Source organism: Pezoporus occidentalis, unplaced genomic scaffold (genome assembly GCF_034315485.1).
Source record: "Pezoporus occidentalis ecotype Australia unplaced genomic scaffold, CSIRO_AGI_Poc_V1 ctg21, whole genome shotgun sequence".
Taxonomy (NCBI): Eukaryota; Metazoa; Chordata; class Aves; order Psittaciformes; family Psittacidae; genus Pezoporus; species Pezoporus occidentalis.
Genome location: NW_026913964.1, coordinates 812,742 through 824,748, shown reverse-complemented (window position 1 = coordinate 824,748; position 12,007 = coordinate 812,742). Strand labels below are relative to the sequence as shown.

At 43.1% G+C, this 12,007-nt stretch overlaps 1 protein-coding gene across 5 annotated transcripts in view; it reads left to right on the top strand.

The window, feature by feature from the left end:
* Positions 1–12,007, top strand: part of TSPAN4 (tetraspanin 4) — a 468,448-nt gene that overhangs the window by 162,516 nt on the left and 293,925 nt on the right. The window lies entirely within an intron of this gene.

The window sequence follows — 12,007 nt, the reverse complement described above, 5'->3', positions numbered from 1 at the left end:
AAATGTTTAAATGGAGGGTTAGTCTTCCCCCTTTCTTTTATTTATCTTAAGTACTTTCTAGTTTGGTCTCTTTTAAACAGTTGCAGTGGGCACAGTGGCCAGTCTCAACCTGAGTTGAAAGTCAGATTTTGTCAGAAATCTGGAAAGAAAAATAATTTCTGAAACAAAAGTCTGTGTCATAGCAAATAGCAAGCACTCATCATGGACAAGCTATTGGAGACACTCAGAAACACAATCACTACCGCATGGCGTGCCTTTAACTGGGAGTTGCAGGTTAATATTTAAATCTGTGTAGGTCTGTGGACTTCTGTGGCTTATGCAAACTGAGGATTTGACCAAGGCCTGTGATATGAAGCAGGATTGAAGTCTGATATTGATGGGTACTAATTTTTGACTGCTTTTCTCATACCCTTTAAAAGCTAAGTGTCTATCAGGAATTTTTATGTTGCTTCATTTTCAGTGACACTTCTCCTCCAGCTCCTAGCTCTCTGCTTCTTTGCAGGAAGAGGTATTTTCTTTGCTTTTTATATGTGTCTGTGACTTCCACCTTAGTTACAAGTGGAAGATCTGTGCTAAATAGTTAACATTACCCTGGGTCAATTGAATTGAATCAGTCAGAGCTTGGTCATTTTTGCTAGAAAATTACTCTTTTGGTCACTTTTCTTGCCTTTGCGTTGTCTGTGAAGACTAAAATATCTGTTGTTCTTTCAGGCCCCTCAGAAGGGCTATTCCATCTATGCTGGTTTTAGTTAGATGGAGCAGGTTAATTTGGTAGAGAGGCCATAACTTACCACCTAATAGAGTCTGTAATTGGGCTAGGGGTTTGTTTTGTTTTCTGAATTACTATGTCAAAACTTGAGCAACTTTGCTTTTAATTCTCAAACTGAATTATAGGTTTAGGACAAGGAGTTGCAGCAAACACATGCTTTCAGCAGCTGGACTGATCCAATTTTTTGCATTGCTAGTGACAGTCTTGTTGGTTTTGCGTGATTTTATATTTAATTCAAGCAGAGCTTCCAATAGGCAAAGATCAGAGAAGAGTAGAAGGCTTCTTTCTTTGCTTTGTAACTGTAAATAATCACACAGCATTACTGTATAGTTTAGAGGCTACAGCTCTTAGGGGCATGTTTACTCCCTCATCCTTACAGCCCTGTGCACGGCACTGCTGTATAAACTCTGCAGGGGAAAAAAAAAAACAAACCAAACAAAATCCATTTCTCTGGATTGATATTGAATCTTTAAGATTGTCTTTACAGACTAAGGACAACCCATTTTTTCCTGTGGTATAAGGGTTTCTGGTGAAACATGGTTAATGAGTGCTGGGGCATCTGTTTGGGCTGATAGTGAATATATTTGATTATAGATGGACTGCTTGTACTTTAAATTATAAAGAAGAAGCATGAGTTTCCTAAGTAGTATTTCACCATTGAAACCAGGTGGTATGAATTGTGAGCTCAAGTGCAGTGTCACTGGAAGGTGAGATTTAGCCAAAATGGTCACTTCTACTATAGAGATGAGGAAATGGAGTGGTAGAAAAATGGCACACCATCATGTTCCTTTCACTTGCAAAAAGGGAGGGGAAATAACTACCTGTGTCTGTGCAGTATTTACACACAGACAAGGAGTCTAGACCAGAAGCTGTCAGGTTGTAGATTTTGGGGGATTTAAAATGACCTTCATGCCATGAAAAGGCTCTTTGCCTACGTGCCTGATCGTAGGAGTGGGGTCATTGTGGAAGCAAATAATGCTTTGCTTTCCCCACAAGTTTTTGTTTTTCTTTAGTTCTTCCTGCTTCTTGCCTCACAACTGACAGGGAGCCTATTTTGCCATGCTAAACACCTTGAGGCTGACAGGATGGAGAAAACCTACAGGTTCCTTTGACAGCTGTAATCAATAAGAAATGGAAAATCTCACTTTGAGAAGCCCTTTTCCAACTATAAATGACAGCAAGAGTCACGAAGGTGAAACACTGATTTTAGACCAGACTGTGAAAGCAGAGGACCAGGAATCTGAGCCTAAGAAAAAGGTTTGCAAACCAAGAGTTTCTCTCTGCTACTTGGTGTGCACCCAAGTCAAAGAAAGAACCACACTGTTCCAGTCAGTCCTCAGAAATACCTTCCTCAGGCAGCTCATAAGCTGGAGCTTCGCTTAGTACCTCCCTGTGCGTTCAGGGCAGACACAGGGCTTGCTGCTGCAGGAACTTTCATTATCAGATTGCAATCTTCTCTGAAGGTCCCACTCACCTTCAGAGAGATGCTGAATTTCTCAAGCTGTCATGAGGGTCACTGGGAGATGAGGAAATTTCATTAATAGCATCTAGTCAGGAGAAGGGATCAGATGAGCTTTTTAACCTAACAGGTCTAGTTTTTGTTGTTTTTTTTTTTTTAAAGTAAATTATTTCTGTGGAAGAAGAAAAGTTGTTTATTTCCAAATAGATTTAATTGCCAGCAAGCCACACTGAAAATGGGAATAACAACTTTTAATTATGATTAGGGGTAGACAGAAATTCCCAGAGCACCTGGTTAATCACAAATAGAAGCTGAGGAGTGCAGTGTTTTTCATGCCGTGTTACCGTGGCAATGGCAAGTTATTCAGAAAGCATAATAGGACAAGTTAAGTCTAACTGATATGTTCTTGTTTTGTGATGTTGAGTAACTATTAGTATGGGCTCTTTCATCTTTGTTTTGCAGTAAGCAATGGAAGTGAATAAGTATGCCTGTGTCCCATATTGCTGTTTTACAATTTAGCTGCTCATTTGGTTGATACGGAGTTTTTATTCCCTTTATGTTATGGGTGCGGCTGGGGAATTCAGTAGTAATAAAAATACAGAGCTCTTTACCACAAGCTTTGTGCTGATAGTTCTCAGTGTTCTGTGAAGTATGATTAATCACACATTGCAGATACATAACCGAGAATCAAGTTTGCCTGTGGTCACTTGGCTGGTAAGAGGACTGGGATGAGGATCCCTGCCCTGGAGTCTCAACACAGAGCTCCCTCTGTGCAGAATTCCTCTTTGGTTTGTTAGTAGAACTGTGAGTGGTATCATTTCTCCTAAGGATCTGGGACAGTTTTTATGTTCCCCAGATATTAATCAGTATCTTTTTGTCAGCACTAGATTCATTTTCAGGAAGAGATACAAAAATATCACTTCCTTTTGAATTAGCTATCATATGTCCTCTGGAAGCATCTTTGCCAAATGCATTAAAAAATGCAATTAATGGCTACCCAAGAGATTTATTCTATTATCTTGACTAGCTTATTTCTAAAGTAGTTTGACTTTTTATTTGTCTGACTTACCTGTTGTTGTAGGGAGATTTTGTTTTATTACCCTTGAGAAGGCTGAAATGTTAAACAGGAAGTATGGGAGTTCCTTTCATTTCACATTCATAGTAAAAAAGTACTTTCAGACTGGAGTGTCAGGTCTGCAGTATAGGATAAATCTGGGCTTGTGGTTGGGACAAAATGGTGCTCAGGAGACTTAGATTGTATTACAAACAATATCCCAGACCTCTGTGGTAAACTGCTTATACTTCAGTCCTACAAAGTAGTTTTAAGCCCTGCACACTGTACCTCTCAAATGGGAAATTCAGGTTGAGCTTTGTCTTCCTCTGGCACTGTCAACATCCCAGTGTCTGCAGTCAGTGTGAATGGGCACTGTAGGGAAGGAGTGCACTGGAATGAAGTCACGTTGCTGCTCGCAGAGCAGACTTAGCTGTAAACAGTAGGACAGATGTAATTTGAAGTAGCCACTGGTGTTGCTGCTGGATGTGTACTGTTGGTAGTGTGAACTGTAATGGTAACTGTAACACATTAACGAAGATTTCATTTATCTGGAGGAGTTAAGAGCCGTTTTTATATGTCCATCTTTTAAACTGAACTTGTTTCTTCTTCAGCCAGTCCAGACATGCTTGACATCAGCTGAAATCTTTTAAATATATTAGTTTTGGGGTAGTTTTGTAATCATACTCTGGTGTCCAGTTCTCTCAGCTATGCTTCATGATTTCCTGATTTCAACTTGATGCATGCATGCGCACACACACACGCTCCATTTGGGAACAGAAGTTAAATATTGATTTTATTGTGATCTTTGGGAGGCATTATAGTTAGGAGGGTTTTTTTTTGAGGGGCCAAGAGGAAGCTCAGAGAGTCAGACCAGAAGCAAAGAAAACCAATTGAAACTGGATTTGCAACTTTCTATATGTGAGCACTCTATTTTACGTTGCATTGCCATTCTGAGTCAAAGATGATGAAAAGCATCTGATTAATAGAAGCCTGGATGAATAGAGATGCTGTTATAGTGGTTTTGGAGTCCTGTAGATCTTGGGCTTGGCAGCCAAAAAACTAGTCCCTTTTAATCTTCATTTTAGAGAAAACTGTAAGGTAAATGAAACAAGCAAGTAGAGCAGGCATATATTATTAAGCATGTTTTGTGTGAGTAAATGAATATCCGCACTTCTAAAAGTGTAAAACTGAGCTCTGCAAAGATAAATTGCTTTATCTTAATAATATACAGCATCCAAGAAAGCCTCTGCTTTTTGAGAAAAAAAATAAATAGGAAACTTTAGACCTTCTTGGAGAAAAGATAATTACACACTGGCTTATTTTAATTACATTGTCTTAAGTAGGTCACTCACATGCTTAAAACTGACAATTTAGGAAAGCTTAGGTTATCTGGCATAAGCACAAAACCAAGGGACCTTGGTTCCAATCTCATTTTACAGATCAGTCCCAGTATTGCTCCAGCATTTTACCATGGACTGCCTACGGTCAGAGAGAGCATTACTGGTATTTGTTTTTCAGTTCAGACCAGTGTTTTCACTTATTTTCTGGGTCAACTGATTTAATTACAGACATGTTCATTGCAGTCAAGCTGTCTTGCAGCAACAGTGATAAAAAGATAAAATCAGGCTTCTGAAAGCAATGGTGACAAGATTGGCTCAGAGCAGGTACAGAGACTGAAAACAGGAACAACTTCATATGGTCAGAGATGGTACTGAATGTTTGCTTTCTGTCTTATGGCTCTAGGAGAATAAGGCAAAACTTACCAGCTCAGTTAGCTCCTAATTCCTGAAAAGCATGGTTCTGTCTTGCAGGTGCTTCAGATGCTGCAAAAAAAAAACCTTTTTCCTTTAAACAAAGGGGCTGAGAGACTGCTTTAGACCATTGTGTGTTTGCGAGCTGGAGCTCTGCTGGTGTAACCTGGGGACGTTATGATGGTGGGGTGTTCAGGAAAAGACAGGGGAAGAAAAAGAGCTCTCTGCTGTGAGCAGAGGAGTGTGCGTAAAGAACACGCTGGTGGAAACAAATCAAGTGGAAATAAGACATGCAGGTTGGTTGGCAGTTTAACTATTTCTTCCTCTCTTCACTATGAAGCCCAGCCTGCACCCCTCTTTGAAAGAAAAAGGTAGTTATTGGTAGCCTGAACTTCTCAATGGGGTTCAGGGTAATAGGGATAAAGTTAAAACCAAATGAGCAAAGCTGTGGAGAAGGTGAATTTGATTGGAGTCTTCTTTGTGTGATCAGCCAAATCCTGATATCTGTCTACTGGACTTTTCCTAGGATAAACTATTTTAGGTTAATTATATAGATATAATTATCAAATGAGCACATTTGTTCTAGAGTAAGAGTGTCTGTGTAGAAATTGAACTCTTGAAACCACTTGAAAGTACTTATTCTGCAGTAGTTACTTTGATTAATTTCTAAGCATACTGTGACCTACACTGATTACAGTTGGCATTGCTTCTGTGCCTCACTGCCTACTTAAAGCAGTTCAGTGTGCCCCCAGTAATGAGTCAGGTTCAGAATTGTGCCCTTTCATTTTATTTAGCCTAGACAGAAGCAAACAATCTTCCCAACTCTTCATCTAAAAATGTGTACCACAGATTGAAACACTGCACTGTGTATCCATGTGCTGGCTCCACAAACTCCTATCTTTTGCTTCCATCTCTTTCATAACAGTAGAGTTTAAATGTGGCAACATGTCTTAAGTCAGTCATGGATATTTGGTTCAGAAAATTAGGAGGTCAGTGCATCACATGAAGCAAGATGTGGGGGGATGAGACATGTCTAATGGAAAAAAAATAGAAAAAGACAAAGAAAGAGTACTGAGGGAGGGAAAAATAGAAATAAAGAGAGTGGAAACGCAGTAGAAAATGCAGGGAGGGGCTGCAAGATCCTCATGCAATTCAAGTGAGTAGTTGTTAAAACACAGGAATTGCTCAGTGACTTCGGATAGGCTGGGCTCCCTGCTCTGCAGAGCTGGAACTCCACTGGCTTGCCTGTCATGTTGTCCGGGGTTGCTTCTACAGAGAACTGGGCCTTCATCACTCAGAGGCTGCCATCTGTCATAGTCACATCCACTGGTCTGTGAATTATTTGTGCTTGTCTAAAGGCACTAACTGCTGAATGTGTGAGCTCTGCTGTTGCTCCAGGATTGATGCTGTAGCTCAACTGGGGGCAAATGGCAGAGTCTCAGCCCTGCAAAAGCCCAAAAGCAGATCACACAGTGCTCTCCAAGGTGCCCAGAGGAAGGGGGCAGCCCTCAGCTGCACTGCAGCCAAGGCTGTGTGTGGGCAGAGTAGCAGTCTTTAAAAGTGAAAAAGTTAAATTCTGTTCACCTCTGTGGTATCGTTCATTGAAGGACCTTACAGTTTTATTGTTGTCTGGGTGAAGCTTCACAGAAATTTGGTGAGATAACTCAGGCATTTCCAGTAGGAATGAGAAAAGATACCAAAGGCAAATATCTACTGAATAACTAAGATCTGGGGATAACCTTCACCTTGCCTGAGCAGATGGCCCAGCCCCCAGGCAGCGTGCACAGTTGTTTCGTCATCAGAAAAGTCTTTCCTCCATTCATGGAGCTCATGAACAGCCCTGTGTTCTTTGAGGTATTGTACAACCGCATGTTCTTGACATTCTGCTTGCTTTCAGTTCATTGCCTGCAGTTCTGGTGTAACAGCATCTTCTACTTGGCCAAGAACTGTCCTGACTTGGCTGTGTGCAAATGCCTGTGGTCATTTCTCAGAGGATTTGTTTTGACTCCAGGTGGAAAATGGAGCACTTGGTCTCTCGCTGAAGGTCTTGCCTTCAGGTCAGCCCCAGGAGCTTGATATTGCTCCTTTTTCTGGGGACAGCAGAAATTAGTTAATCCTTATGTGCTCCTGCTTGCTTCAAAATATCTCCCTAGTCCAGGACTGTTTGGCTGGACAGGAGATGGTTAAAATTAACTGCCTGCAAACATGTATGTTCACCTTCACCTTTTATTTATGCTAAGGGGGAAATATGATACATATATTTGACTATAGCACTGACCAAAATAACTTCAACACTTTGCACCCAGTGAGCAGCTAATGAAGGTTAGATGTCACTGTCTCCCTGCTGTCACTGTTTGGACCCAAATGACAGAAACACAAATTGCTGAAATCAAGAAGTAATTACAGTTCATGAACAACGCAGAGTCAGATTGAAAACTGGTGGAAGTTAGCATAGCTTCATTAAAGTTTCATTTATTTATGTTTGCATTATTTTAGCTGCCTAATTTTACAGCTCTAATTTAGAGCGTAGCAATGCATGTAACTGAATCAGCTTAAGTAAGGTGGCAGTGGACTCTGCTGTGAGGAGAGCAGAGTTGCGCTGGCAGTGGGAGAGTTAGCCCTCTTAAATCAGATGTGCTGTCAGTAAAAATAATCATGTGGAGCTACAGCCTTAATAGATGGATGTAATTTTATACCAGCTCCTGACATGACTGGTAAATTGTAGCTAAACTTTAATTTACCCACCACTCCCTGCTCTTCATGTTGAGTATCATAATCATGAAAACTCCTCTCATCTGAAAATGGTGTAAGAGTTATCAGTATGAGGGCACCAAAGGTAGGCCAAAGTCATATACTCATTATCTTTCTTTCGCAAGCTGTCAGTGGAATTAGGAAATGACGTTAGCATTCCGGAAGTCCTTTCCATGGTGCAAGTGCCTATTGCCTTTCTATTAATTTAATTATTTAAGCCTAACTTGTAAGGTTAACCTTTAATAACTAAAGCCTAACTTTTCTGAAAGTGCAGAGATGCTGTTTATGCAAGGTCTGTTTATAGAATCATAGAATCATAGAATCGTTAGGGTTGAAAAGGACCTTAAGATCATCTAGTTCCAACCCCCCTGCCGTGGGCAAGGACACCTTATGCTAAATCATATCACCCAAGGCCTCGTCCAACCTGGCCTTGAACACTGCCAGGGATGGAGCATTCACAACCTCCCTGGGCAACCTATTCCAGTGCCTCACCACCCTAACAGGAAAGAATTTCTTTCTTATATCCAACCTAAACTTCCCCTGTTTAAGTTTTAACCCGTTACCCCTTGTCCTATCACTACAGTCTCTAATGAAGAGTCCCTCCCCAGCATCCCTATAGGCCCCCTTCAGATACTGGAAGGCTGCTATGAGGTCTCCACGCAGCCTTCTCTTCTCCAGGCTGAACAGCCCCAACTTCCTCAGCCTGTCTTCGTACGGGAGGTGCTCCAGTCCCCTGATCATCCTCGTGGCCCTCCCCTGGACTTGTTCCAACAGTTCCATGTCCTTTTTATGTTGAGGACACCAGAACTGCACACAATACTCCAGGTGAGGAATCCCAAGAGCAGAGTAGAGGGGCAGGATCACCTCCTTCAACCTGCTGGTCACACTCCTTTTGATGCAGCCTGGGATACGGTTGGCTTTCTGGGCTGCAAGTGCACACTGAAGCTGGCTCATGTTCATTTTCTCATCAACCAACACCCCCAAGTCCTCCTCTGCAGGGCTGCTCTGAATCTTTTCTCTGCCCAACCTGTAGCTGTGCCTGGGATTGCTCCGACCCAGGTGTAGGACCGTGCACTTGGCATAGTTAAACTTCATGAGGTTGGCATCAGCCCACCTCACAAGTATGTCAAGGTCCCTCTGGATGGCATTCCTTCCCTCCAGCGTATCAACTGAACCACACAGCTTGGTGTCATCGGCAAACTTGCTGAGGGCGCACTCAATCCCACTGTCCATGACACCGACAAAGATGTTAAACAAGACCGGTCCCAGCACCGATCCCTGAGGGACACCACTCGTTACTGGTCTCCAGCCGAACATTGAGCCATTGACCCCAGCTCTTTGTGTGCAGCCATCCAGCCAGTTCTTTGTCCACCTAGTGGTCCATCCATCAAATTGATGTCTCTCCAATTTAGAGACAAGGATGTCGTGTGGGACAGTGTCGAACGCTTTGCACAAGTCCAGGTAGATGACATCAACTGCTCTACCCCTGTCCATCAGTTCTGTAGCCCCATCATAGAAGGCCACCAAATTGGTCAGGCAGGATTTGCCCTTAGTGAAGCCATGCTGGATGTCACCAAGCACCTTGTTTTTCATGTGCCTTAGCATGCCTTCCAGGAGAATCTGCTCCAAGATTTTGCCAGGCACAGAGGTGAGACTGACTGGTCTGTAATTCCCCAGGTCATCCATTTTCCCCTTCTTGAAAATGGGGGTTATATTTCCCTTTTTCCAGTCATCGGGAACTTCACCTGACTGCCATGATTTCTCAAATATGATGGCCAGTGGCTTCGCAACTTCATTTGCCAGCTCCTTCAGGACCCACGGATGGATCTCATCAGGTCCCATGGACTTGTGCACATTCAGATTTTTAAGACAGTCTTGAACCAGTTCCTCTCCTACAGTGGGCGCAAGGTCTTCATTCTCACAGTCCCTGCATCTGCCTTCCAAGACTTGGGTGGTGTGGTCAGAGCCTTTGCCAGTGAAGACCGAGGCAAATAAATCATTAAGAACCTCAGCCTTTTCCAAATCCTGTGTAGCCAGTTCTCCTGATAGCTTCCTGAGGGGGCCTGCATTCTCCCTAGTCTGTTTTTTATTTGCTATGTACCTATAGAATCCCTTCCTGTTATCCATAATACCCCTAGCTAAGTTTAATTCTAACTGGGCCTTAGCTTTCCTAACCTGGTCCCTAGCTTCTTGGACAACATCCCCGTACTCTTCCCATGCCACCTGTCCTTGCTTCCCCTTATTATAAGCCTCTTTTTTCAATTGAATTTTCCTCAGGAGCTCCTTATCCATCCAAGGAGGTCTCATGGCCCTCCTGCTGCACTTCCTTCTGGTTGGGATGCAACACTCCTGAGCTTGCAGCAGGTGATCCTTGAATATCAACCAACAGTCTTGGGCCCCTCTGCCCTCTAGGGATGTATCCCATGGAACTTTCCGAAGCAGGTTCCTGAAGAGGCCAAAGTCTGCTCTTTTGAAGTCCAGGGCAGTGAGGTTGCTGCACACTCTTCTCACTGTCCTGAGGATCTCAAACTCGACCATCTCATGATCGCTGCAACCAAGGCTGCCCTGGAGCGTCACATTTCCAATGAGCCCTTCCCTGTTGGTGAGCACGAGGTCAAGCATGGCATCTCTCCTTGTAGGCTCCTCTATTACTTGCAGAAGTAAGTTGTCTTCTACACAATCGAGGAACCTCCTGGATTGCTTGTGCCGGGCCATACCGTCCTTCCAACACATGTCAGGGTGGTTGAAGTCACCCATGACAACAAGGGCCTATGAGCGTGAGGCTTTTCCTATCTGTCTATAGAGTGCTTCATCCGCAGGCTCTCCTTGATCAGGCGGTCTGTAACAGATCCCCACAGTAATGTCTCCCATAGCTATATTCCCTTTAACCCTGACCCACAAACTCTCTGTTGACTGCTCACCTGTCCCCAGACAGAGTTCCATACTCTCCAGCCTATCCCTAACATAAAGGGCAACTCCCCCTCCCCACCTGCCAGGCCTGTCCTTCCTAAAGAGCCTGTAACCTTCCATTCCAACACTCCAGTCATAGGAGCCATCCCACCATGTTTCTGTGATGCCTATTATATCATACCCCCGTAGATGTGCACACATCTCCAATTCCTCTTGTTTGTTCCCCATGCTATGGGCATTTGTATAGAGGCATCTGAGCCGAGCTCCAGCTGAAGCCGGCTCATTGGCTGGAGTGGCTGGGATATCTCTAAATTGCTCCAAGCATTTATTATAGGTTCTGGCAACTGACTGGGTGTGTTGGAATGGAATGCTGCCCCCCTCCCTTAACACATCTAGTTTAAAGCCTCCTTGACCAGTCTGGCAAGCCTCCTACCAAAACTGCTCTTTCCCTTCTTTATCAGACCAGCTCCACCAGCCCGCACTAGATCTGGCCTACAAGCTTGGGTCCCGTGTTCAAGACACCCAAACCCCTGACTATGACACCACCCTTTTAACTAGTTATTAACCTGGCCAATCCTCCTAGCTTTTTTTAGGTCCTCCCCTGTACCCTGGAGAATTGATGAAAAGACCACCTGAGCTCCAGAGCCCCTCACCACCTCCCCCAGGGCTCTGTAGTCCTTCTTTATGTTCCCCAGGCTACTACTGTCTATATCCCTAGCTCCCACGTGTATCACCAGGAGTGGGTAATAGTCCGTGGGACTTACTAGAGTTGGTCTCAACATGTCTTTCTGTTGTTATGTTGTTCATATTTGAATTGGGGTTAAAACTATGCAATTCCTTCATATCAGCTGAATAACACTTAGTCTGAGCTTGGGTATTTTTGGTAAATTTTGCCATTTTTTTCCTATTGCTTTATAGTTTAGTACAAACTTCCTGAAGGAGTGAAGAGAACTTCAGGTAACAGTATTTAAAAAAAAGAAAATAATCATAGTGTGCTGGTGAAAGATACTTGACCTGAGATGAAGGGTTGTCCTGGCTTAAGGTGTTTAGTCAGCCCTTAGTTAGGATTTCTGGACATTTGTGTGTCAGAGATTTTTAGTTCTTCTTTGCCATTTTGAATTTCTTTAAGTTTCATTTGACTTCAGCATGTATGACATCTAATAAGGCCAGGCATGTCGCTATAAAATTGAAGCAGAGACAGGAAATAGGCATTTGTCATACGGATGAACTTCAACAAGCTTGAGTTCATATTGCTTTTTGAAAAGCAGCCTGATGTGATAAATGACAGCAAGTGAAAATCTGCTTAACAGTTG